Source organism: Pteropus alecto, unplaced genomic scaffold, assembly GCF_000325575.1.
Source record: "Pteropus alecto unplaced genomic scaffold, ASM32557v1 scaffold131, whole genome shotgun sequence".
Classification (NCBI taxonomy): Eukaryota; Metazoa; Chordata; class Mammalia; order Chiroptera; family Pteropodidae; genus Pteropus; species Pteropus alecto.
This window is the reverse complement of record NW_006434709.1, coordinates 24,651,230-24,673,254: the sequence shown is the minus strand read 5'-3', so window position 1 is coordinate 24,673,254 and position 22,025 is coordinate 24,651,230. Positions and strand designations below refer to the sequence as shown.

The 22,025-nt window shown below is 40.1% G+C and overlaps 1 protein-coding gene across 1 annotated transcript in view; it reads left to right on the top strand.

Moving 5' to 3' along the window:
* Positions 1–6: 6 nt before the first annotated feature.
* TMEM178A (transmembrane protein 178A) overlaps positions 7–22,025 on the top strand; it is a 43,457-nt gene continuing 21,438 nt past the window's right edge. Inside the window, exon 1 of the mRNA XM_006909649.1 lies at positions 7–183. The gene's annotated coding sequence lies outside the window, so the exon portion shown is untranslated. The remainder of the gene's footprint in view (positions 184–22,025) is intronic.

Genomic DNA, 22,025 nt, shown 5'->3' with positions numbered 1-22,025 from the left:
TGGGGCGCCGCCTGCTCCCCGGCGGCCCCGGGCGCGCGGACCCCGAGTCCTGGCGCTCGCTGCTTGGGCTCGGCGGGCTGGACGCCGAGTGCGGCCGGCCGCTCTTCGCCACCTACTCGGGCCTCTGGAGGAAGTGCTACTTTCTGGGCATCGACCGGGACATCGACACCCTCATCTTGAAAGGTGAGCGGCCGGCGCGCCCTGTGCCCTGGGCGCCCAGGCGTGGAGCGCAGCCCGCGGGTCCCCAGGGGCGCGGGGGTCCCCGCGGCCACCTCCCCGCCGCGCTCCCGTGCCCGGCACGTTCTTTCATCCTTCCCCGCCGCTTCCTTTCTTTATCTCTCTCCCTTTCTTTACCCCCGTTTCTCCTTCCGTCCCTCTCTCTCGGTCTTCTTTCTTTCCATGACTCTCTTCTTCCCTCCTCATCCTGTTTTTCCTTTACCCTCTTCCTTTAAGTCTGTGCTCTCGTCCCCCGCTTTGATCTGCTTCTCTCCTTCCCTTGCTTCTTCATTCCCCTCTTCTTTCCCTCACCGCCCTTCCTTCGCTGTCTTTGTACACCTGCCTGACTTGGAATGCATGTGTCGGTTTTCTTGGAGCTGCTCGTCACGGGGGGATAACGATCAAAAAGACCTCACCTTTCCCACTCGGGCTCCTTCTCTCAAGTTGTGCTTTCCTTTTAGAAATACCTTTGGAAGAAAAGTGGTGCAAACCTCCGAAGAGGAGGAAAGGGGCTTTTTCTTGTATTGAGCTGATGTTGGTAGCAGGCAGAACTGATGTGGTAGCTGGCAGGCTAATGGGAGCTTCAGGCTAACGGAGAGCTAAGAAGGCCCCAGGAACCTTCCTCCAAACCCCCTAAGTGCAGAGTTCTTATGGATTAGACCTCGAATACACCGTCCATGCATTGGTAGAGGCAGCTGGATGCAGATAGGACATCTACTTTTTTTGAACCTTCTTGGTGACTGGGCACAGCATCCTCCGTGTCTGGGCACACCAGGGTGAGGAGAGGAAAGAACCTGCCCAAACCACTGAAAGTAGAGCTTTCTAGACTTGCAGTGGAATCTCTATGTAATCACTCTCTCTTATGCGTTTGAGATAATCTTGTAAGAATGTTTTTGTTGTTGTTTTGTTTTTTTTGGCACTGAGTTGTAGAGCATCAATTTGCTCTTCTGAAATCTATGCAGCACCTGGTCCCCATGCATGCAATCAGATAGTTTGATTTTTTTTGTAATCTCATTCATGTAAAAACACTCATTGAGACAATTCTATTGAGAATTCTTTTTCTTTGAGATGAAAAGAAAACCTCTTTGCCTTGGATTCATTACTGGGAAAAAAGGAAAAGTCTAAAACCAGTACATTTTGGTATTTAGTAGTCATTTAGGAAAGCAAATGAACAAACTTGTGTTGAATTACAGTTTGGAATGGAATTGCTTAGAAAGGAGGGAGTTAATAATATTTTGGCCTTTAGAGTCTTGTTAGCTGGCATGGCATATTCTTCATTTCTCAAACGTGTCAACTTCCTCCTTCCTATGGCTAGCTCAGCTGGGGACTGCCATCTGAAACCAGTCTGCACATGGAAGGACTCCAGAGCTTTTGGGGAATCAGATACAGTAACCTTTCTTTGAGAAGTGCACCTTTTCTTTCCTCTTCTAACTCATATTCAAATCTGATTTCTCCTCATGAAGATGCTGCATAATTAATTCTGATAGTAGCATAGTACATGAACAAACCATAAAAGCTGAATTTGGAAGCTTAGTTTTGGAATGCTCATTTAGGCAAGGCAATTTTGAAAGCTAAGCAGTGTAGTCTGTCTTTGGAGATGACAGACCTGCATTTCCTTATAGTCTTTCTATGCCTAGAGTATTTGATTGCATGTAAATTGGATATAGAGTAATAACCTGCAACATTAGGGCAGAGTCCAGCTCAGCAGCAGGAGAGGGACCTCCCTACAGGACACTGCACATTCCCTGCCTCTGCAGGTGCTCTGGCTAGCTGAAGTGCCCAGCTCCTTGGAAGTCCAGAATCAAATAATCCTAGAGATAGAAGGGACCTTAGGTCATTGAATCGAACCTCCCACCCATTGCTCAAAGTCCCTCCTTCTTCAATCATTCTGACTAATGGTTGTCCAGCCTAGTACTTCTGTAAGACACAATTTGTATATTAGTTAGAAGCATTCTATTTTTCTAGTCATGAATACAGGGTTTTAGATTAAAATAACCTCAGGTTTATAATATCGGTGGTGTTTAGCTAATCCTTTGAGCAGAAAAATAAAGTTCTAGGTTGTAATCAGAAGACATGGGCTCCATTGCTGGCTCTGCTGCTAAATTGCAGTGTAGCCTCCAACAAGTGGACAGGCCTCCTTGGCCTTTAGTTTCTTGTCTATAGTATTAGGAAGGCTGACTATTCTTTAGGAAATTTTCTTGTTCTAAAATCTATCATTGTTGTAAAAATAACAATGTAAAATTAGCTTCCTGGGAAGTTAAAGATTTGACATTATTAAGACATAAGGAAGTTGGAGAAAATAACAGACATCAGTACATTATAGGACCATATTTGTTATTTGGGAGATGGCCAAAAATACCTCAAGTACTCTCAACATTGTTACTAACCTACCTTGGGCTAGTTACACATCTCCTCTGGATCTCAATGTCATCATCTATGAAGTGAATGGATGAAATGCACAGCTTTAAAATTCTATGAATAATTTGAGAAAGGAAAATCACCAACATTTTCCTTTCTCAAACAGATGATTTTGACACCCGTATTAGGTAAACATTATAACCTTTGTTTTGGCATCTGACATTAGTGGCTGAGGTATGAATTTCTTCTTAAATGAGTCATATATATTTAGAAATTGATATATCTATTTAAAAAAATTGGTAACTAGGGTCTCAAGTTCCATTCTTATTTTCTTCTCTGAATTGCCTTATTTATGAATTCTAACATTTAAAATTTTAATAATAAAAGAAGAAAAGTACGCTCAGATGGGAGAGTGTGGAGGGGCGAGAAAGGGCCACAAGAACCACATATTTAGTGAGTTTTTTGAGAGAAAAAGAGGTCAGCCTTGTTTTGTTTGGACTTGGAGAGCAAAGCCAAGAGGTGGGTGAAAGTTGCAGAGGAAAGTATAGAGTTGATAATATGGAAAACATTTTCACAATTGGAATTGTTTGCATTTCCTGTTCCTAGAGGCAGGTATTTTTGAGAGATGGAGAGGACATCGAAACATTCAATATGGACAATGAGAGATTGGCTTAGAAATGAAATAAGTAGACTCTATAGTCTTAATCTACTTAAGAGAAATCACATGAGGCAGAATCAATGGGACAAGTATTTGGGAAAAATCATCAAATTCTGATTGTTACTCTTTCATTATGATTCTAGTTCATGTCTAGCCCAGAGTGACCCACTAAGCTCTAGGTTGGACCCTCAACCAGGACCTTCAATGAGAATGGAGGTGAAGTTATTGATAAACCCATTAAGAACCAAAACTAGAACCAAGACTAGAACCTAGCATAGGCTATACAGTCTATTATTTTAATGGTTGTGTGTAGTGCCATTGGGTGCTAGAGTAAACGGAGGGTTGGGGAGTCGGGGGGAGGGGGTGGAGTCACTTCATGGATTGTATATTAAAAAAAAAAAAGAAGCTTAAATGGCGAACTATGAGAATTGGACACCAAATACTACAATATAAAGAATAAATTAAATATAAATGTAAACCGGTGCTATTAGAGCAAAATTTAGTTGGCAGTTGTCATCATTTATAACAATGCTAAACTGATTCTAAGTCCGAAATAAAATATTAAGTTCTAACATACAAAAAAAGACACCCCAGATTTATTATATTGTTGGTGTTTACCTAATTAATGTTGAAGAATATGAGCCAAATGATACAAAAACAGAACTAATAAATATAACTCAAAAAAAGCAAAAAAACCCCCCAAAAACAACTTTATGCTATTCTACCAGGCTGGCAAAGGACCATTCACCAGCTAAGTTTGACTACAGCTGTATTTCTAGCCATAAGTCCTCTTACTTGCACTTTACTGACCAATCCACATTTCCCTATCTTGTCCACAGCGGTAACACGGAAACTTACAAATGTGTTAGAGATATTAGGTTCACATTCTATTTCTATAGATTACTCGTCAATGCAATAAATGCCCATCGAAAGCCTATTATGTTCCAGGTAATATTAGGAAGATTTTAGTTACAAATGTGGAAATTCTTTTGTATTTGAGTTAGTCAATTGACTCTAAATTATTCTTTCATGTAGGCCCTTCTTGCAGCTAACTTTGGATGCTAAGGAAACTTTGCTGGTCAAAATACAGACTGTCTCTGATAAGTATGCAAATGTAATTATCCTTTACTTAGTAATAAGAGGGGTAGAAAAGTTGAGGAAGCCTGTAGTTAGGAACTTGAGAGAATGACTTAAAGCATAGAGCCTCAGGCCCCTCAGTGACACTGGGACTGTCATGGGTTTGAAAGAAGCTTTTCTTTATATGTGAAGGTCAGTCAGTCAAGAGTGTGTGGCATGGATGGTGTAAAGAGCCCAGGAGATGAGAGGAGGTGACCTAAAGATAGGTTCTTCATTCCATGTCGCTTCTCTATCCCGGAGGTTGGCTTACATTAAATTATGGCACTACCATCTGCTACCTTTATGAAATCCTCTGAGTCTTAGTTATCTGTAAAATGGGGCTGATAATATTTATTTCATTCATTCATTCACCCAGTGTATTTACTCAACAAATATATATTGTCAGGGGTTGTTCTAGGTGTAGAAGATACAGGAGTGAACAAAATGGATAAAAATGCCTTCATCAAGCTTATATCAAGTGATGGAGTTATTTTCTAGTTGATTATACAGTAACTATTCTTAGAAAGTTATGGAACAAGTACTCTGGGAAGGCTGCTAGCATTGGTAGGTAAATGACAGAAAATAGTGTGCAAAGTGCTGGAGTGCTGTACTCTTTGGGGGACTGCTGGCCATTCTGTTCCAAGTGTAATTCTTATGTTTAAACTACTGGATAAACAGTAAAATAGGAGGACAGATGGAAGGAGACTCAATTGGAAACATTATATAATGCTTCTTTCACTTACTGAAAACACTGACTTTAATAAATAAACATTGATGAGACTAGTGAATACATTATGTAGAACTATGGAGAAATTAATTTTGAATAGGAATTAGTCATTGAAATTATATCAAAACTTCCAACTGTTTTTGCTAGCCTTAACTTTATTTAAAATTTTTTTAATTAAAAATTTTCTTTAAAAACAATTAACATTACTTTTCAAATATATGTACCTTGTTTATATAAATCAAATTCTAATATTATATATTGCTTGCAGTAAACAGAAGAAAAATGAATGCTATAGTGTTTTGTTTTTATGGAATTTAAAATGATAGAATTTCAGAAATGTGAAGATTATAACTCTGTATGCCTAATGGTAACTTGTATAAATCACTTGGGATTGAATTCTTGAAACTTAAAATAAAACATGTCCTTGTGGTTTCAGAAGCATTTTTCCTCTAATGAGGTAAATGGAGATATCAAAGACAGTGGGACATAGACGCTTTGTCATTTTGCTCTCTGCCAGAAAAAGAAAGAAGGAGAATTTGTAGGAATTCACTGGGTCTGCTCTTCACTCTGCTAATGATTTATCTGTTTCCCCTGTTGCTTATTTTCCATGAAATTAATAGTCTGTACAGGACCCATCAAGTTCTACCTGACACAAAAATAGATTGATGATTTTCTTTAGCTCTTTAGTAATTATCTCCCAAGAGCAGATATATCTAGGAAAATGGAGAGGCTAGCACTGTTTCTCTTTCTTGACCCATTAGTTCACATGTTGTTCCCTGACCTCTTGGACCAGAAGATGCTGCCGGTGAAAGGATTCCTCAGTTTTGGGAGTGCTCGGGATATCATTAAGACTTCCTTTTTCTTTCTTTACTTCTTGAAGTGAAAGAAATCTCCAAAATGGTTTTGAGCATCATTCTAGATAATTTACATTTATTCATTTTTAAATCATGTGCATGGATTATACTAACGCATATCATACAGCACAGACAAAGGCAAATATTGAAGGGCTGTGGTAATAGATATAAATGGAAGTTAACTATTTTATCCCATATTCCAAAGAATTGCTTGTGTACTTCTCAGCAAGTACACACTCCACTTTGAAGATTGCTTCTCTCACTGCTCATTAGCAGAGCAGATTTCTCGTCTGGGCACAGGAAAGAGTCGTTTTTCCTACCATGGCTGAAATTTATGGTGGGTCTCCCAGTGCACTGTTACATCACACACATTTATCTTGCATGGGGAGAGAAGATGATGCATTTATTTCTGCATCATATCAGACATTAGACACAGGAATAAATGAACTTTTTTCAATTAAACAACTGCCAGTTCATACTACACAACCTTTAACGACTAGATTTGTAGTTTGTCCCACAATGTTTTGAGGCTCACCATACCCAAGTGTGATACTCTGTGTTTCAAAACATACTATTGCTAACACTCTTGAAGGTTATCTCAAACAGAAATTCTTACTTGCTACTCTGCTATCAAAAAAAAGATACTTGCTTTCATTCTTTTTCATATGCACACAAGAATTGTCTTTTAAAAGTAATTGATAAACATAAAAGTGGATGGAGTTTTAAGTGGCTTGTGATCAAAATTGCCAGAATCAATGGAATTTGTATTCACCATGCTTCATGGATAACATTTAGCAATGGCCTTGAGGGGGAAAAAAAGAAGAGTTTTTGCTATGTCATAGAAAGTTCACAACCAATTATACTCGAGTTGCTGTGATTTTTTTTTTCCCCTTAGCTACTGATTTTTCTTCTTCAAAGCTTAAAAAGAGCCCTCAAACCCCATCAGGCAGACAGACTACTCATAATTGCAAGTGTTCTTGATTGCTATAGAAAATAATCTTTTTTGTGGGGGAGCATCTGGATGGAGGTTACATTCCACTGAGGGCTAAGACGCCCAATGTCAATGTAAAGTGGGAGACCATGAGGAATGGAAACATGGAAAGAATTTAGGCAGGTCATAGGGTTTTCCCAACAGTTACCAAGAATAAACTCTCCTTTCATCTTTGAATACACCTGCTATGCAGTATACCCGAGATTACTCATCTGCCATCTCCGCCAAGCAAGCTATGACCTTGGATTGGCTGTCTCTTTCTTCCTTGAGCTCAGCTTTCCATGTCTACCTTATCCTTCAGGGGGAGTCCACTGTCCTTCTTTAATACTCAATTGTGTGAACAACTGGGGCTCATTTTCTTGAATTATTTTCTAGTAAAAGAATAAAAAGAATCAGATTCGGTCATCCTCCTCACTTCCTATGCCTTTTCAAAAGTAACTGGTAAAATGGAAGAAAATAGTTGAAAACAACCAAACTGGAGGAATGGCAAATAATACAAATAGCAAATATATCTATTTTGGAGTAAAGCATTAATTAGTTCAGTATTTTGGGGACAAATCAGATAAGATCTTTAATCATGTAGACTTACTTTAGGTTTAAAAAATTGTTTTTTTTACATTTACTATTTTTAAAAAGCACCACACCATTGACATTGTCTAAAGCTTTGCACTGGTTGTAAAGATTTTTATCAAAATAAAGCCAATCGTAAATAGAAAGTGGACTTTATCTTCAGAATCTGGTAAAATTCATGACAGCTTATTTTTTCGCCCTCTCACAGTGTTTCCCTGTGGTTAAAAGTGATTGCAGTGATTAATCTGTTTTATTGCAAGTTTTAACTAAAAGGAAGTAACTGAACTTCTTGGAGCATGAGAGAGCTGGCATGGAGCTGACAGCCTTTGTTTGCTGCAGAGTAACGGGAAAACTACATGCTCTACTCCATCTTTCTTGTAACTCAGCCAGATAAGCTGATTGCAGACCAAACAAAAATGTCATGGGGACACCCATCAGGGAATGCATTAGCAAGTGAAAAAAGGGGAACAATACAAGCTCTATTTTAGTTCCCCGTTATCTTGAGTTACTGAGGACACACTGAATTATTTTCTGTAACTTGCTGGATGTCCCCCAGTGTTTAGATTTTTTAATATTTTGTTCATTGGTAAAAATCAATCAACTCATTTCTCCTCTAAAGATCTAAAGGATGTAATAATATGTTCCCTTTTGGTTTTTCCAAGTTATTCAATACTATGCAGGTAAACAGGGAAGAAATTCCAGAAATACAAGTGGGAATATATAGATAATTCCAAAAAGCTTAACTGTCCCTTTACAACATTTTACTCAACTGCAGATCAACATTGATGATTCCATCTGCCATGCCTGTAAGCACTGATTTTCAGACTTAGGGTCTATAACAGTGGAACAGGCAGGGTAGGGGGAGTGGGGTGTGGGAAACTATATTTGGCTTGGATCTCTTTCGTCTACATTTCAAGGAATTTTTATTTGGTGAAGGGGATGTGAGCATTTGCTTCACTCAATCGGCCAACAAATGTTACTACGGAGTATTGGAAAAGAAATGTTTTTGAAAATAAGAGGCTGCTTAGGGAAAAACATGGGTGCTGTGTTCTCCTTGTCGTGGGGTTGTGCTTTCCCTAACCACACCGAGCAGTATTAAAAGGGGTCTGAGTAGGTGGGGGAGAGCTGTTGGTTAATTTGAGTTTGAATGCCATTTCTCAAGTTCTCACAGTTTTAAAAACTGCTTACAGTAATGTTTACAGTTGTCATGGAATTTTAAGTATGGGCATCCTGTTAAATGGTACTCAGTGAAATTATCCTAAAACACAACAGAATAAATCACCTGTTATATGAATGAAAAATTATGAAACAGATCATCAGAGTGACAATTTGACATAGAAGATAAGCTGCAGGAGGGAAGAAACCAAAAATATAATGGCCAATGGGAATAATGGCCAATGGGACTAGGCCAATTGGAGCTCAGTATTTGTTTTATGCCATCCATACTTAAGAATCACTTATTCTAGGTGATTCAGTCCTTAGTATCTAACATATCGTAGGGAAACTTGTTTGGTGTTCAGACAATGGCGGTATTGGCTGAAGGAACCTAAAACTAACAGGTACTAGAAAAATAAAAAGATGAGCTAAAGAGTGACAGGAAAAATAATGACTGCTAATATGAACGTTTCTGGAAAATGCTGTCTTTTTGTTCAGGTGTTTGAAACAAACAAAAGACACAAGGAAACTTTACTATGTAGTAAAAGATAAAATTCAGCCAGAAGATGACCACCAAAGAAGCATCAAAGCCATGTTGTATTGCTTTCCTTTTTTTTTTTTCCCCCTCTCAAGTGTTACTTTTTCTTACTGAAACAAACTCAACTCGGTAGGAGGAAAATGGTAAGCACATGTAGAATTAAAGATTCATAGAGTTGAAAGGAACTTTGAGCAGTGATCCTTACCGTATTTTTTTTACTATCATGCCCTTGACAGACAATTTTCACTTCCAATACAAACCCCTGTCAACTACATGCAATTTCTAGTGTCTAACTCTAACCCCTTCTTTTCTTTCTGAAAGCATATTATCAGAATGTCTGTGAGGGAGGGAAGGTTGTTATCAGCATAATCTCAAATTGGTTTTAATTTTTAAAACAGTCTTTCATCTGGATGGGGGGAAGCCCTTCAATCTTGTACAGAAGAGGCTTAGAGACAGCACCCTGATTGCCAGTGGGGGTGGAGACTTTATCTAAATTGTGTATTTTTGGGGGGTGAAGATTGTAAGGGGAGCTGATGGATATTGTGAGCATGAGTGTTTCAGTTCCCTGAAGTCATCCCAGGTACCACCATTGATTTGGAAAATTGGAAGTTGTATAAATAACTCATCACCTATTAGTCTTTTGAACTGATTCCAACATCCCCAATATGGGAAATTTTTTTTTTTTTAAATGACAAGAGAAATCATAAAAGGTCGTAGTCCAAAAGTGACAGAGTTATTGAAATAAGTACGTCTGAGAACCCCTGAGAGGCATTAAGCAAAATGGTTCCCTCTTCTCTAAACCACATGTACAGATGATCCTGCAGTAATATTTTGATTGTGCCACAGGGGAAATGGAGTGCTTCTTACTAATAGCCCCAGATTTTCATTTTGGAAATTTGTGGCATGCATGTTTTTTAGAACATCTCTAAATCATCGCAGCGTTCTTGTTTTAACCCTCTTTCAGTTCTATGTGTGGGTTAAAATGGCAGACTTTTTTTTTTTTCCTCTCCTAGGCAAGTATTCTGCCATATATGTAGTTTTCTGGAGTTGTTTTTATTTCTGAAAAGGTCAGGTATAGCAGCATTTCTGATTATGTACGAGACATATAATTTGGGTTGTGAGTCTAACATTTAAAAATACAATTAATAAAGTGCTTGGTAAACATTTATCCACTCACGTAGCTGGGTTTATCAGTTAAGGATCTTTTAGTGCCAAATAACAGAAAAGTCAAATAAAAATGGCTTATCCTACAAGGAAAACCGTATTATCTCCCATAACAAGAAAGCCGGAGGAAACCTAGACCAGGGCTGTTTAAAAATTCAATGCTGTTGGGCTTTAGTAGTCCCAACATGGCTGATCTGCCTTCAGGCTTGTCTCTCCCTGTTCACAGCAGCGCTGTGTCATTGCCTCTCACAGCAACAGTTCAAAGGCTGGGAAGCCAGAGAGCCAAGCCCTGGTTTTGTGAACTTTTTACAATAAATGAAATTTCCCAGAAGTCTCTCAGCAGACTTCCCACAGGTCTCATTAGTCAGAATTATGTCACATGTTCACTGATAAACCAATCCCTGGCAAGTGGAATGAAATTATTATAATTCCCTAAGACCAATAAAGCTTCCCTCCAGGTGCTGGGGAAGTGCCCAATTTTTCCAGGAAGCACTTGGCTGCCTGACACCTGAACAAAAAACTGGCCTCTGTTAGCTAAGAAAGCATGGTGCCTGCCACAACAGGCAAGTTCACATGGCAGTCCTGTCCTACCTGGGGTCATTTCATAGTAAAACAAGACTGAGAGGAGAACCCAGATTTTCTACCAGCTATTCCAGATTTACTATGTTCTCTTTCCACATCCTGCCCTGATGAAGATAGGGGAGAAAAAAACATCTTTTCCCTAGGTTCCCTGGTGGGGACCATATAAATTAGATTGACAAAAGACAGATTAACAAGAGAAAAACAAATAGAAGTTTAACATATGCATTATGCAAATATACATGGGAGTAGTCAGAGATGAGTAACTCAGAGAGGTGGTTAAAGCTTGGGCTTAAGTAGCATCTTAACAAAAGAACAATACATATTTAGAGAAGTGACAAGACAAAGGAAAAATACTTTGAGTTTCTAGAGCTGGCGAATGATGGGAAGGCAAATATGTGGGGGAAACTAATGGTTGACAAGGATTAGTTTTAGCAATTTTTTAAATGCAGATTCCTCTAGTACTATCTCTGGGCTAGTAAGAGGCTAGAGTTGTCTTCAATGATTAACTTCTGTCTTTACTGGTGGTTGGGTGAGGGTGGCACATCTTTGCAAATTTATGTCCTATTTTTAAGCCAATAGGAGGAGGACAGAGAGCTTTTCTTGTATCGACTTCTCAATTGCCGTCAGCTCACAATAATCCTTATGCCAAAGGCCTATTTTGGGATGGCATATTCTGCTACCCTTCCTGGGCACATGGAAGTTCCCAGAAAGCCCTATACTTTGCTTCTTGAAGAGCTGTTTGCAACTCTTTAATCTCTAGTGACCCAGGGACAGCATGGTTGTTTCTAAGGAGGCTTATTTATAATTGTATTTTTAAATTTAAATGGAATGTAAAATGTTCAAAATCATGTGTTTTAGTGGATACCAGTGTACTCTAAGATCTGATAGTGCAGTTGCTATAAATTTAATACACCCTGGTTTGGTGAGCTCAGTGTTGGGTGCTTCTCTGCTGCATGGACTTCGTCTCCTCAACCCCGTCCCCAGTGGAAGTGCAGAGAACAGCTTCATGGAGAGCACTATTCTGAACATGCCTTGGCCACCCGCCCCCATCTCCAAGCCGCTTTATAAAAATCCGTTCACCCCACAATACGACTTCTTTTAATTTTTTGTAGCAGAACAACAGTGACAATACCATGTTTCATTCTCATCCCTGGACTGGTAACTTCCAAGTGCATCTAGAACTATAATAACTTTGAGAAAGAAAATTAACAAATCACTGTGTGCTATTGCCTGTGTTGATGGAGGCACATATTCAAAATCTGAGAAACTAACCCATTTTAATTTGAAGTAAAGCCTCTTTACTTGTGTCTGAATTGGGCTTGAATAATCCTTGAAATTTCTGTAAAGAATTGTTTGCTTTCAAAATCACAAACCTGGAAGGCCACCTGAAGAAGTGGTTGTTTAACAGCGTATGATTCTGTGTTTGGAGGAATAGGATGGAGGGAGAGTGTATTAAGATGAACCCCAGACATCTTGGCAGGAATGTCTATGTCAAACCACTGCAGAGCACCTCACGTTTCCTGACAGAATTGCTGTGTTCCCCTTGGGCCTCTCATTTAAAACCAAGAAGCCTACTTATTAAAGCTTGGGACCTCTTTAGAGCAAGAAATCTGAAGCAAGAAAATAATCTGAACCGTTGCAGATGGGCTGCACTAGCAGGATTTCAGCACAGAAGCCTCAGAAGATGGTGTAGAGCCACAAGGTATGTGGGTGGACATATATTTGGACTACCAGATTGCATGCCAATTTGAAGGTTCCAATAGAAAAAAAAAGCAGGAGAGCAAGCAGGAAAAGAAAGGAAAGCAGGAAGAAGCAAATGAGCAGCTATTTGGTGGGTCTTTGAGGAACCATCTCTATGGGATCTTATTTCTTTAAGCATCTGTTAGGTGCATTTATCTTTCTAAAATACCATCTTGTCCTATCTTTCCTTTTATTAAAAAGCTCTGTCTGATGGTTTCCTCAATAAGTTAAACATGGATTTTCCAGATGATCCACCAATTCCAACCTTAGGAATATACCAAGAAGAATTGGAAACAGAAACTCAAAATCTACATGAATGTCCATAGCAGCACTATTCACATTTTCAAAAAGGTGGATGCAATCCAAATGTCCATCAACTAATGCATGGATTAACAGAATGCTTCTTTATGGGGGGTTTTCCTCATAAAATGTTCTGAATCTTTAACTAAAGAATTATATTATTATTGAGGTTTTCTTGTCTTTCCACTTATCTCCATAGGAAATCCCTACCTCCCTTTGCTTCTATTTCCTTACAGGACCTAGTAGGGTGACTTTCAAATAACTAGGAACTCAATATATAGATGGCGTTTTGTCAAGTTCATTCTAAGTCTTTCCATTTTGGCATATTAAATATTCCCTCTCTCTTTTTTTTCCCCAATAAAATTATTGCAAGTCCAATGACATACTTCCTTTGGCCAGAAAGCAGACCAGCCAGAATGAATTGCTGAGAGACTCTGGGTTGCTGCCCTTCATCACGCTCTTCACGGAGCTGCTCTGCTGCTGCGTCAGCCTTGTTTCTAGGGAGGCTCTTGTATACTGAAAATGCCTGGAGAATCACGTGGGGTACTAGAGGGCTCTTCTCCCTCTTCAAGGAGAGCTAGCTCTCCAAGACACCAGTGGCTTTGCTGGCATTCCGAAGTGATCTCCCTCCCAGCCAGTTTATTTTGCAGTTTGTTGAGGTGACAAGAGTCAAGAGACTCAGGGCATCATCTTCCCTCTGCTATTAAATAGCTATGTGACCTTGGGCAAGTCGCCTCACTCCTCCAGATCTTCATTTTCTCATTGTAAATAATAGAGGTTGGATCCGTGTAACTTGTTAGGTATTTGGCAGCATTAACTGGCTGTAATTATAGAATGCCCAGAAAACAGCAGCCTAATTAACTTAGCAAAGTGTAAGGAGAGAAAAAGGGTCAATTCTCTCTAGAACCAGGTAAGAATTAGGACAATCCAAGTTTGAGAGCCTTTTCCTGTTTTCAAATTGTTCACGCACATGTCTTTCCTTTGCCATTTTGAATGTGACTTGCTTTCTTATTGCTAATTTTCTTTTTTTGCTCCTGAGGGTTTCCAAGGAGAAAGCAGGACTTTCTAAATTATTCCAGAAATTCTCTTCTATGGGAGCAACGTTTGCCATTTTGTTGCAAGCACTCAACTGTACATATATTTTTCTTCTTAGATGATTTCATAGGGAACTGGTAATAATAAGTTATATTTGATTTTAGGAACTGGAGTTAGATTTTATAATAGAGAGCAAAAAAAGGCATACCTTTTGGAAAATTGCATAGTATAATCTAAATTTTGCCTTCCTTACTCATTTTAAATTTCTTTGAAGAAGTTTTGAAAAGATCTTGATGAAAAAAAATCATATATATATATTTTTGTTACTACAGGAGGAAATTCTAGGTTTATTCATCCTTTCCTTCATGAATGTATTTATTACTCATAATCCACATGAGGTAAATGAGAAGTCTACAATTATGTGTTATGCTTCATTTTGTTCAAAAGTTTTAGAGATGTGCTTTCTAAATTTAATAATCCAATGGAAGTTATATTTGATTATTTTAATTTAATTCATACTATGAATCTTGATTATTCATTTTAGTTTCTTTCTTTTTTTTTCCTTGAATGATATTTTAGGTGGCTTGCCACATAGTGTAATTAGCATAATAGTTAATTTCACTGAAAGCCCTATTCAGAAATTTTGAACATGCTCCATTTTTTCTTGACCCCAAATTTCCCCTTTTATGTAGAGGAAAGGATATACCCAGGTAACCTCTTTAGTTATCCATGGCAATGATGATAATGGCAGATCTACTGTTCACCTTTTGATGCTTGATTGGACCGGTTGTTTTTACTTAAATCTTTCCACACAAAGCAGAGATTAATTAAGTAGACAAGATAGTCATCCATGTCATCCCCAACAGGATCAGACCAGTTCTCACTGAGAAAGCCAGAGTGTGACATCCAGACAATAGACTGTCTATGATCAAAGTATTGAGCATATCACTTTCTCTTTGCCCGTCGTAATCATTTTGGTTATATGGAAGACTTACTTAGGAGATTGTCTAAGAGGAAGAAAATAAATCTGTTAAAAGAAAGTTAACTGACCTATACTGAATGGCGATGGGTAAAATGGGAGAGAGGCTATCCATGGAGAATGAGAGGAAAGCCATCACATAACGGTTTTCACTTTGGTCTCTTGATTTGGGAATTATTTCTTAGAAAGTTTCTTCATTCTCTTGGGATTTTGTTTGTTTGTTTCCTTTTACAAACAGTAATAATAGGGAAGAGTCTTACAAAATCCATGGGAGACTTATGAACTAGGGAAGTTAAATTACTCTGTAGTAGCCACATGATGAAGAAGGTAATACTTACGTAAGAACAAGCACCTTAAATGTATGTACGCAGCACATCACTCCACAAAACTCAAACCAGTTTTTACAAAGAGGATGTGTTCCCTGACTAATATGTGATGGAGGAGAGGAACTTTGGAACAGCTGGCAAACATCATTTGTATACAGAGGGGCACGCATCTATGTGGTAGGGAGATGAAGAACCCTGGGCACCAGGAGCTATAGGCCTGGTCCTGGCTCTTCCTGCTACATATAGGACCTTGGCAAGTCATTTGAATCTCTCTAGATCACAGTTTTTCATTTTACAAATGTAGGGTCAGACATCATGATTTCTGAGTTTTCCAAATTATTACATCGCTTGATTTTTTTTAGAGCATCAGAAAGTAAAGAGTAAGTTTTCGAGATAGCTAAAACCTTACTTTCTGTGCATCAAAACTTGTTTTTATTTAACTGGATGGATATATTTACTCAATGCATTTATGTATACCTCTGCTCTCTGAAACTGAGAGCATTAAATTTAACTTTGGCTTAATGACTCAAAGTTATCATGATTAACTATGAAGTAATATGTAGGTACCTTTAGGAAATATAGAGGTGTGTAGAACTATTTGCCTCAAAACTAAATGACAGTCTATTGTCTTTTAAAAAAATGATTGTGCTTGTTCTGATTTTTTTAATGCTTGCTACTTTTTAAAATATCACTTCCTTTTGCTTCCGTTGTCTACCTCTAGCTGTCCTTTTTTATATTCCATTTTGGTGCACCTAATGGGCTAAGAACAGGGGGCTGTAGATGAAGCAAGTTGGAATTAGGTCTGAAGTTGGGGTTAATAGTCTCTAGGTGAGGTATCAGGAGATATTCCTTGTGAGTGAAGACATTGGGACTTGAGTGAAGACTTGGTCAGTGCCTGAGGCCTTTGGGGTGTTCTTCTGTCTTGCAATAAATAAGTCTCAACTTAGTACACTATCAAAGTACATGACACTTCCTATTTATGAGAGCAGGGTAAGAGTGACTTAGCCCAAGGGACTATAGGAGGGCTCAGAAATAGAGAGGGGTCACCAGGAGGACAAATGGGCAGGTCTGTGAGAGTGTCAAGGTGATTGACAGGCCCTTCCAGGTCTCATTTGTGGGGCATTTTGGCTGGACAGCCCATTACTACTTCCTTTAGAAAAAGCAGATACTGGGGGATTTGCTGTGCAAGGTTGAATTAGGGCAAATGGATGCTGAATTTCTAGTTAATTGTTATCCCATGGATCCTCAGGGCCACTTGCAGAGATTAAGAAAATGTAAATTGGTTATTCATTTTCTGTGTGTTTGCATGTAAATGCTACTTATAGCTTGCAAAATACAGTATTGTCCATTTCAGCACAAATTTGGACCTGACTAATTTGCACTTGTTTAATCCGCAAGCTTGGCAATTTTGGAAAGCCTCCTACCTCCTCCATCCTCCCTCCCCATAGTCTCACCTCATCATCCAATGAAGCCAAGAATGTTATATTAGGCTATAAAAATATCTCTGGGTTTCTCTAAGCTTTTCTGAAGTTTTAAAATTAATAAATAAAAATAGTTGTCACATAAGCCAGTCTCCTGTTGGGTAATCGTTGCTGTGTTTTCTGGGTACACATGGAATAAAAGCAGTCAGGCCTGGTGCTATTCTGAGACTACAACTGCCTATGAGAGGGACAGGGGCTCTGTCTCCATCCAGTATTGTGTTTATGTAGCTCTTGAGGGTGACGGGAAAATGTGGAGAAATGATGATAAATTAAAGGAATGAGACTATGTATACTTCTTCTTCTGGCATGGGAGTTAAGTGTGCCATGTTTATGTATCATTTGTGCTACCTTTGATGCAGTGAGGGGACCAAGGCTGGCACTGAGAAGAAGAGGGTCCTTTGACGGAGAGTGTAGAAAGAATTCAACACATACGCCAAAGTTAGAGTCAGCGGAAAGTTCACTAGAAAAGAGGTAACGCTCCACAGACAGAGTGTGGTCTTCTCTCAGAGACAGAGTGAGAGAGCCTGAGAGACGACAGTGAGAGAGACAGTAAAGAGTACCGAGAAAAAGACAGTGAGAGAGCCCCCCAAACCAACCCCCCCGTCCCCCACACACATACACTGTTCAGGGAATTCAGTTTATATATCATTCTTTAGTTCCTGTGAGTTACAGTTTAGAGATATGGATATACAGTGAGGAAGGGGAAGGGGAAGAGAATGTGGCGTGAAAAGGTAGAATTTGTATTGTGCAAGGCCTGCTGGCAGTTCCCAGCCTTCAATCCACAGGTTCCCCATGGTTTTAGCCGTAGGGAATGAATGATTTTATTTTATTTTGTGTAAGGCAGCCACTTAAAGACTGTTTTTCCTGTTTCCCCTTCACAGGTGTGGGGAATGGGTTGTTAGCAATCCCAGCAGAAATCTTCCATTGTTCTGCAGGTGTCCTCCTGGCCTGGCTGCAGGGCTGATCAGCATATTGCGGTCTCTGAATGTAGCTTGATTTAACACTTTAGTTCTCTTGCCTCTTCCCTACAGTAGCTTTGTCTTCTCTTGTAACACAATCATGATAGATGAGGATGGCCACAGTGTGAAAGCAACTTCTGTTTTTTTCCTTTCTCTCATGCTGGCCCAGCCTCACTTCAAGAAAAATACTGTCATAATTAAGTACAGGATTCTGAAACAGTCCCTGTAGCAGTGTAGCCTGCGGCCTTATTTATTCAAGGCTGCGGATTGACTTTTTCTTTATTGATCTAGACTGATAATCATGCAGTCTGTTGGACTGTCTCTAATTATTTTGGCTATCTTAATTATTGGATTGTGCATGATCTGTTCTGTTCAAATCATTTCTCAGCGAAAAGAATTGAACCAGCTGAGGAGTGCATGCATCTACCTAGTTTCTGTCTACTTCTGCCTCTGGCCCTTTGTGTCATGTTAAATGAATCACTTTGCTTCCCTGTTTTTCATTTTCCTCTCTGTGAACACAGAGAGAATGACATTTATCTTGTGGTTTATGATTTAGGGTCACTAAATATCAGGCATTAGCAAACTAAATTGTCGCTATCAGTTTGATAGGGGCATCCATGGTGACTTCATGTAGTTTAAATCTTTTTTTTTTTCCTAATTGTGAACTTTCATAAACACATTCTCCTTGTAGAAAATGCAGAAAACTCCAAAGAAGTAAATAAAAATCATCTATAACCCTGCAACTTAGTTACATAACCCTATTAAAAATTTGATTTATTTTCATTCAATCTTTATGTAAATATATACAGGAGCACACATTTGAGATAATATGATGCATACTGCTTTGTATCTCAGATTAAGCCATGAGAATCTTCCAACTTTAATCATCTTTAATATCTGCACAATATTTTAACGGTGGGTGCATAGCCTTCTAGTTAATGAATCTTTCCAGCTTTCAGATCTCCTCATATGCCTTTTTTTTTTTTTTTTGCCCAACTGATAGAATCATCTATCTAAAATGAAACTCGATCATATCACTTCTCTGCTTAAAACCGTTCTGTGGCTCCTGATAACTCACTGGATGCGGCTCTGCAGGTCGGGGAAGGGAAGGCGTTCTTCCTCTTGGTCCCTACCAGCCTGCCATCTTAGTGCTTTATTTCTCATCGCTCTCTGTCTCACACTTAATAGGCCCACGACACCAAGCCTCCTGTCCATTGGTCTCTGTAAACACTCCTTCCTTCCATATCTTTGCTTCTGTCTGGAATGCCCATTCCTTCCCCGAATGCCACCAAACCTCCTGCCCTTTGACCTGGCCGACCCTCCAGGAGGCCTCCTCTGACCTCCCCTCCCTGGGAACCTATCTCTCTGGGCAGTTCTGTTGCGGCCACCTTGTATCTCCTTCACTTAAATGACTACTGGCCCCCTACAATCTGTCCTCCGTATGAGTGAGGTATTTTCCACTTGTTTATTTTAAAAACTCAATTTTGATCATGTCTTCTCCTTGTTTACTATCTGCGATGACTTCCTTTGGGGTTCACCATAGAGACCGTCTCAACCTGCTTTCAGGCCCTCCATGGTCTAGCCCTTGCTTATCTCTCTAGCAGCATCTTCCCTGACACCCCTTCACCTTCTGTACCCCAGTCCTGCAAGCCTTCCTCTTCGAAGCCCTGTACACGCCCTTCCTTCTGCCCCACAAGGATAATCCTTCTCATCCTTGGGACCGCCGCCTCCTCGGACTGCCCCTTGTTCTGTGGTCTCAGGGCACAGTGTGTATCTCTTTTATATCAGAGCTGTAATTTTACATCTGTTTGTGCTACCTTAATGCCAGTGTCCTTCACTAAACTTTAAACTCTCTGAGGGCAGGCTCTGTGTTTGTTTCTATTCAGTTTATATGTGGGATTGGATTGGGGGAAAGTCACAAGGCCCAATAGCTGAAGTTATTCAACAAATTGAGTTGGATAAAACCAGTTAAGTTAGATGTGGCCAAGTGGGGCGATGCAGGAAGCATATATTAAAGGTGATCATGCATAAAGAGTACCTGGTCTCATATAGTCCTTAGAATACCATATGACATGGTATCGCCAGCCTCATTTACAGATTAACTAAGACTCAGCAGGTGGTAGGGTTATAATCTAATGTTAAGCCAACCTCCAGGATAGGGAGAGGCTGTGGAGCCAAGAGCACACTGGTCCCGGCTGTCTGTTAGGAAGTGATGGACCTCTTGGTGTGTGGTTGTGGCATCCCACATGTTTGTTTGCAATGTCTCGAGATGTGTTTTGGCAGCTGGCTGGCTCGTCATGTGGCTTTAAACCAGCCTTCTAGCAGGTAAGTGGTGCAGCCAGAAAAAGGGAGCGCTGTGAGGCTAATTTCATCTGTGCACATTTGTGCTTTTCTGGAATTTAATGATGCTCTCTGAAACCTTTTGCATTGCTCTGCACAAGTAGGGGTAAGGTTCTCAGAGGGCACTGTGCTCCCGAGCAGGCAGTCACCAGATGCTCAGACACAGAAAACTCAGGTACTTCTGAGCCTGGCGAGGAAATGGAAGTGGCCTTTCTGCTTCCATTCCAGGTGTAAGTGACTGCAGAGGAGGCTGAGGACTGTGGGATGACCTGGAACAGCTAGCCCCAGGCTTTGAAAACCAAACAAAGGCAAGAAGAAGTCACTGGTAAAGAGAGTAATCCATAAAGGTTGTTGCCAGAGAGTTTAAAATAATTTCTTCAGAAGTTTCTAAAATTAGATTTTTCTTTTAATTACCTAGTTATCCTTCAGAAACTTGGAACAGTCCCATCCCTTATCAACGTATTCCCTGTCAGTCATGCACAGGCTCAGACTTCTGGTGCCGAGGGTGATACTTAAGTAAGAGGCAGCTGGAAGGTTTTCCCCTTTGGGTGGAGGGGAGTGATAAGAATGCTAATGTGCTGGGCTGAGCTGAGATGAGCTGGTGGCTGAAGGAAGAGGCTGCACTGAGCCCAGGGCCTGGGGACAGGTGGAGGGTAGACAGGAGGCACCTGAGGGGCAGTGGGGCAGGGATGCTGAGCCCTAGAGTGAGTGGGGGCTGGCTGCTGGTCCTTAACCTCTAATTTTTGAGATTCTGCTACACTCTATCTGCCCTCTGGTTCTTAGTGCTGTATCCCCAAATGGCTGATTTAAGTGATGCTTAGTAAAACTGCTTATTGGCATTTTTTTCTTTTTTACGCCCAGTTGTCTGTCATTCATACTGCTTGGTGTAAAATTAGGGCTGGAAATGTTTTGTGGGCATGTCTGATGAGATGGGGGCTGAAATGTGGCTGTGTGTGTGTATGTGTTATAATGTACAATGGGGAAGGTAGTACAATATAGATCTGAATTATTCCATCCTAGCTTTGTCCTCCGACAAGGACTTGTTAGGGCTAGATGTGATAAGCACAGGTGGTAAACAGAATCACAGCTCCCCTTCACGCTGTCATTGGAATTGGACCAAAAATATTTATATTTCAGGCTCAAGCACCTGATGGTTGTTTTGACTGTTTTCACTATGTGGGTAAGTGGGTGAATTCTGGTAGGAGGCAGAATGGGGACTTCGGTTTTGAGTGCGCAGTGGTGGGGGAGCGGTTCTTACTCCACACATAGAGAGATTCTCATCAGGAGGGAGCCGCTCCCCTTGGTCAAGGACGAGGTTTTCCTTTCCAGTCTTCACTCTAGGTGTTAACCACTCTCCCACCCTACTTCCAACCTTCTTGGGCTCCTGTGTGTCCAGGGCTCTGGGATTACAGAGAGGTGAGGTGAAATCTCCTTCTCCCCACCTCCCCGCTTCCATCCTTCTGGCACCTTCTTTTCCCCCAGCCATTCCTCTGCCCCAGTCAGGACTTTAGGCAAGTGAAAACCTGATCAGCAAGCAGGGAAAGGAATCTTCATGGATGACAGTGCTTTCCTGGAGTCCTTGTTTCTGCTTCTTGTGGATAGAGGGTAGAATGAGAGCGAATGGGACGGAAAAACACAGTTAATATTACAATAAAAGCAACGCCACATGTCAGTTCTTGCCTGCCTGCTTTGTCCTTGACCATTTAAGAAGACTAATTAGGCATGATCAGATACAATCATAGTGATCTTCATCTGACAAACTCTGTTAAGATAGCTAAGAACTGGTTTTGGAGGCACATGCAAATTCAATGCCAGCTCTGTCACTTGTGAGACTTTAGGCAGATTATTTAACTTCTCTGAGCCTCAGTTTCCTCCTCTGTAAAACAGAAGTAATGATAGAACCTGTCTCATGGGGGAAATGTGAGTAAAGTTCTTA